This window comes from Carcharodon carcharias, chromosome 11 (assembly GCF_017639515.1).
Source record: "Carcharodon carcharias isolate sCarCar2 chromosome 11, sCarCar2.pri, whole genome shotgun sequence".
NCBI classification, from domain to species: Eukaryota; Metazoa; Chordata; class Chondrichthyes; order Lamniformes; family Lamnidae; genus Carcharodon; species Carcharodon carcharias.
In genome coordinates, this window is record NC_054477.1 from 6,440,491 (window position 1) to 6,446,617 (window position 6,127).

Genomic DNA, 6,127 nt, shown 5'->3' on the forward strand with positions numbered 1-6,127 from the left:
TCAAACACATTCTGTCTGCAAATGTTTATCTATTTCCCTCTCTCCTAATCTCACTTTCTCTTTATCCCTCTCTCTATGTCTCGTTCTCTTTATCTTGCTGTATGTGTTTCTCTCACCCTGCCCACTCACTCTTCCTATATCTGTTTTTCTATAATTTTCTACATCCGCACGTCTTTACCCCTTTCCAAACACACACTCCTTTGCTGCACTTGCTCTCTCTCTCCCTGTCTCTCTGCCCCCTCTCTATCTGCCTCCTCGCATTCCAGCCATCTTTTACCTCACTCTCTCAGCTTGTCATACCATTTCTCACTCTTAGTCTCCCATCTCCCTCTCCCCTTTCTCTGTCTCACAGAGTTAATTGACTGACTCATTCTCTCACTTTCCCTGAATAGTAATGCCTCCTGTTCTTTTGGAGACACACACTCTCTTGGCTGAAAATCATGAGTTCAGATCCCATCAGGGCAAATACTGAAATTGAATTCAATAACTACGGTGATTGGTGAATTTCTGACAGCCAAGAGACCACAAAAATTGTTCTAAAAAAAGCCAGTTTGTTCATCAGTGTCTATCAGGGAAGGAACTCGGCTGTCCTTACACAATTTGGGGATTGAGTGAGATATTAAAGGGTGTGGGGAAGAGTGGGATTCACTTGGATGGGATATTAAGGGATGTGGGGAGTAAAGGGATAGTGGGATTAGACTGGGTGGGATATTAAAGGGTGTCAGGAGTGAGTGGTTTGTGGGTTGAGACTGGGCGCATTGAATGATCAGCCTGATCACGCTGTGATGTAGTAGGATTTGGGCTGTTACAGGCTGAGAAGACCTAATTAGACCTTTTTTTGTAATATTCATTGTGGCGATGTGGCTGGACTGAGTTACTGGTGGCTGAGGCTGCAATGTCAGCTCACAGTTGAACAAAATACTCCCCAAACAGAACAGAAGCACAAAACTGCTTATCTGAATCAGGCAGTTCCCAGAAACAGTATCCTGATTGAGCCACTAGCTCTGAGGGTAAAACGGGGAAGGTTCCCCTGAAACTCGGCCCATCCTTTTCATCGGTTCCCTGTCTCTGGTGTCCTGCCCGGGTCACACTGCTGACTCCAGTAGACAGTCATGTTTCTCAGGTTGTGATACGAGTTCACTCAATAACAAGGTACGAGGACAGCAGGTGGAGTACAACAGCTCCTAAGAAACAGGAGCAGCGTGACAGAGGGAGCGAATGACAGAGAGAGAAATAGAGATGGAAAGAGACGGAGTGACAGATATATATAGAGAGAGAGACAGCACTAGAGGGATAGATATAATCTCAGGGCTGATCTTGCACGAGGTCTAAACTGGAACATAGCAGTCAGTCTCCGATCCAATCAAGGGCAGCATTTGGGCCTTGCAGCTTGCGCAGACCGAGCCTCTCCCCAAGTGAGTTGGGACTTGGCTACTCAGGCTGATTGCCTGGGAACAACTCAATGTCTTATAGCTGGGCTGATGATGGGGGAGGAGGGGGGGGCGGGGTGGGGGGGTGGTGGGTGTGGAAATCATAAAACAGCCAAACAGATTGATTATCAACCTATAAATCCTTCCAATACGCCTGATGACAGGTGATAAGAGCAGAAGGCAACAGCAAATCACCGCGGTACTTTGCCAAGCATAATCACGGACCGAAGCAAGGACATGGTTGTCAATGCTCCCTTAGGGTGTGGTACCTGAAGAGAGAGAGATGGTGGGACAGGGGGCAGGCAGGTGGGAGCCTAGTCAGAGAGATGAGGGTGGGTCTCCTGTCGGTTCCTGGTATTAGGAAATAGAGATCGTTTAAGTAAGCTCTTTTGTGTATTTGGGTTGCGTTAGGAATAAGGTATATCTTTAAGTTTAAATTTAATTTATATTTTTTTCTATTTGTGGGTTACAAGGTGAAACCTGGGATCTGCTTTTATTTTTGAGTGAAGTCTAAGGCTCTGCTTATATACCTGCATTTCAAATGAGATTTTTATGACTCTTGAAGGAGAGTTAAAGCAAGAGTAGGAAAAAACTGTGCTGTTGCCTAGTAACAGGGGTCTAGAGAGGGAGCACCCCCCCCACCCCCACACACACACACACACACACACACACACAAACAGTGAAAACTAAAGAAAGGCAGTTTGAGTTCAGTTGGAAGCTGCCTCGCACAGGGACAGATAGCAAGTCCCAAGCTGAAGTTGTAGCCCCAGCTGCCAGGAGCAGATGGACAAGGGAGGGAACTGAGAGGACACGGGTTTCCTCAAAGAAACTGAAGAAGAAAGTCCCCAAATCCAGGGGAGTAGAACAGCAAAGGTCCCAAATGGACCATCTTGTCAAAGGACAGAAATCTGGAAAAGGTCCTGTTCTTTGGATGTGAAAGGACGAAGCGGGCAGGTCCAAAGAGACTGGCTCTGTAACTCTTTATTGTGGGTGTGTGAAGCAGTGGGTGTTCTGTTGGCACGGTTGAGTTGGTGAGAGAGAGCTCGTGGAAGGAAGTTTGAATGCACGTGGTGATCCGGGGGAGAGGAACATTGGAGAGAGATTATATCTATCCCTCTGGTGCTGTCTCTCTCCTGCCTCTACCTCTGTCTCTCTCAAAACCCTGGAGGTGAACCCCTGCAGAAGGCACCTGAGAAAGAGGGTTGGTTTGGGAGGAGATTAGAAACCCTTGTGTGAAAGACGGGATTCATTGAGACTGATTTGCTTGTGGTGTGACAAGCGTCTGGGGGAGTTGACATGGGATCCATAGCATCTGTTTGGGGTGACATTTGTCACTTGGTTTCAGAGTGTGGTGTGTCTGACCACAGGGTGCCTATTGGTTTATATTGGACTGTGTACTTATTGTGATCATATTCTATAAGAAAGCTTTTGTAATTTGTGATATCCTTACAAATCTGTATATATCTGAAGGTATAGTGTGGGTGAAGGAGTATTGTAAGATAGTTAATCTTGTTGAATAAATGTTTTATTCTTTTGTTAAAAGTTCATCAGCTGACTCCTGTGACTTTGTTCAGTAGCCACATATCTGAACAAAAAATAAAAGTTAGGATCTTTATCAAGCCGGGCTCCACCCTGGGATTTGGCTTGTTCAGCTGGAATAATAACACCTGGGCCTGTGCTGTGTCTCCTGATCCGACACAAGCCGGGGCCTTAGCAGAATAGACAAACCTGGGTAACTGAGGGGGAGAGAGGGATAAGCAGCCAGAGTCAACCAGCGTTCATGCTCCTGATCACCAACAACAGCTTGCATTTATAAAGCACCTGTAAGTTAGTAAAATGTTTCAAGGTGTTCATAAGAAGAAGAAAAAAGGATTGCATTTATATAGCGCCTTTCACAACCACCGGTCTCAAAGCGTTTTACAGCCAGTGAAGTATTTTTGAAGCGTCGTCACAGTTGCAATGTAGGAAACATGACAGCCGATGCATGCACAGCAATATTCCACAAACAACACTGAGTTAGTCATGTTGATTGAGGGATAAAAATTGGCTGGGACTCGGTGGAGAATTTTCTTGCTCTTCTTCCAAAATAGTGACCATGGGATCTTTTACATCCACATGAGAGAGCAGACATGGCCCTATTTAACGGCACGTCCAAAAGACAATCGTTCAACAGTGCAGTGCTCCCTCAGTACTGACTTTCTGACAGTGCAGCACTCTCTCAGCACTGACTCTCTGACAGTACAGTTCTCCCTCTGTTCTGACCCTCTGACAGTGCAGCACTCCCTCAGTACTGACCCTCTGACAGTGCAGCACTCCCTCAGTACTGACCCTCTGACAGTGCAGCGCTCCCTCAGTACTGACTCTCTGACAGTGCAGCACTCCCTCAGTACTGACCCTCTGACAGTGCACCACTCCCTCAGTACCGACCCTGTTATGCTGTTCGGCAGTGCATTGAACAAAAAATTATTGGAGCCTGTAACAAAGGCAATGTAATGATTGTGGGGGACTTTAATCTTCATATAGACTGGGACAATCAAATTGGCAAGAATGATCTAGAAGATGAGCGTGTAGAATGTTTTTGTGACAATTTCTTGGAGCAGTACGTAGTGGAACTGACTAGGGATAACGGAATCTTAGATCGAGGATTGTGTCATGAAGCAGGGTTAATTAGTGATGTCACAGTAAAACATCCACTGGGAAGTAGTGATCATAATACCATTCAATTCCAATGTTAAGTTAGAAAGTGACATTACACCAATCACAATCAAGAATCTTAAACTTAAACAAAGCCAATTACATAGGTGAGGGGAGAAATGGCTATGTTTAATTGGGTAAATAGACCAAAAGGTTTGGAGGTAATTGAACAGTGGAGAACATTAAAAGAAATAATTCAAAATCTTCAACAATAATACATTCCATTGAAGAACAAAAATTCAGCAACAAGGACCCAGAGGAGAGTGTGAGAGGAGGATCATGATACAGGCAGTCAGCAGCACCTAGAGGAGAGTGCAAGAGGAGGACCCTGGTACAGGCACTCAGCAGCCCTTAGAGGAGAGTGCGAGAGGAGGACCATGATACAGTTATTCAGCAGCACCTAAAGGAGAGTGCGAGAGGAGGACCCTGGTATAGGCAGTCAGCAGCACCTAGGGGAGAGATCGAGAGGAGGACCATGATACAGGCACTCAGCAGCACCTAGGGGAGAGTGTGAGAGGAGGACCATGATACAGGCAGTCAGCAGCACCTAGAGGAGAGTGTGAGAGGAGGACCCTGGTACAGGCAGTCAGCAGCACCTAGAGGAGAGTGTGAGAGGAGGACCCTGGGACAGTCAGCAGCACCTAGAGGAGAGTGCGAGAGGAGGACCCTGGGACAGGCAGTCAGCAGCACCTAGAGAGAGTGTGAGAGGAGGACCATGATACAGGCAGTCAGCAGCACCTAGGGGAGAGTGTGAGAGGAGGACCATATACAGGAAGTCAGCAGCCCCTAGAGGAGAGTGCGAGAGGAGGACCCTGGGATAGGCAGCAGCACCTAGAGGAGAGTGTGAGAGGAGGGCCCTGGGACAGTCAGCAGCACCTAGAGGAGAGTGTGAGAGGAGGACCCTGGGACAGTCAGCAGCACCTAGAGGAGAGTGTGAGAGGAGGACCCTGGGACAGTCAGCAGCACCTAGAGGAGAGTGTGAGAGGAGAACCCTGGGACAGTCAGCAGCACCTAGAGGAGAGTGTGAGAGGAGGACCCTGGGACAGTCAGCAGCACCTAGAGGAGAGTGTGAGAGGAGGACCCTGGGACAGTCAGCAGCACCTAGAGGAGAGTGTGAGAGGAGGACCCTGGGACAGACAGCAGCACCTAGAGGAGAGTGTGAGAGGAGGACCCTGGGACAGTCAGCAGCACCTAGAGGAGAGTGTGAGAGGAGGACCCTGGGACAGTCAGCAGCACCTAGAGGATAGTGTGAGAGGAGGACCCTGGGACAGTCAGCAGCACCTAGAGGAGAGTGTGAGAGGAGGACCCTGGGACAGTCAGCAGCACCTAGAGGAGAGTGTGAGAGGAGGACCCTGGGACAGACAGTCAGCAGCACCTAGAGGAGAGTGCGAGAGGAGGACCCTGGGATAGGCAGCAGCACCTAGAGGAGAGAGTGAGAGGAGGACCCTGGGACAGTCAACAGCACCTAGAGGAGAGTGTGAGAGGAGGACCCTGGGACAGTCAGCAGCACCTAGAGGAGAGTGTGAGAGGAGGACCCTGGGACAGACAGTCAGCAGCACCTAGAGGAGAGTGTGAGAGGAGGACCCTGGGACAGTCAGCAGCACCTAGAGGAGAGTGTGAGAGGAGGACCCTGGGACAGACAGTCAGCAGCACCTAGAGGAGAGTGTGAGAGGAGGACCCTGGGACAGTCAGCAGCACCTAGAGGAGAGTGAGAGAGGAGGACCCTGGGACAGACAGTCAGCAGCACCTAGAGGAGAGTGTGAGAGGAGGACCCCAGGACAGGCAGTCAGCAGCACCTAGAGGAGAGTGTGAGAGGAGGACCCTGGGACAGGCAGTCAGCAGCACCTAGAGGAGAGTGTGAGAGGAGGACCCTGGGACAGTCAGCAGCACCTAGAGGAGAGTGTGAGAGGAGGACCCTGGGACAGTCAGCAGCACCTAGAGGAGAGTGTGAGAGGAGGACCCTGGGACAGTCAGCAGCACCTAGAGGAGAGTGTGAGAGGAGG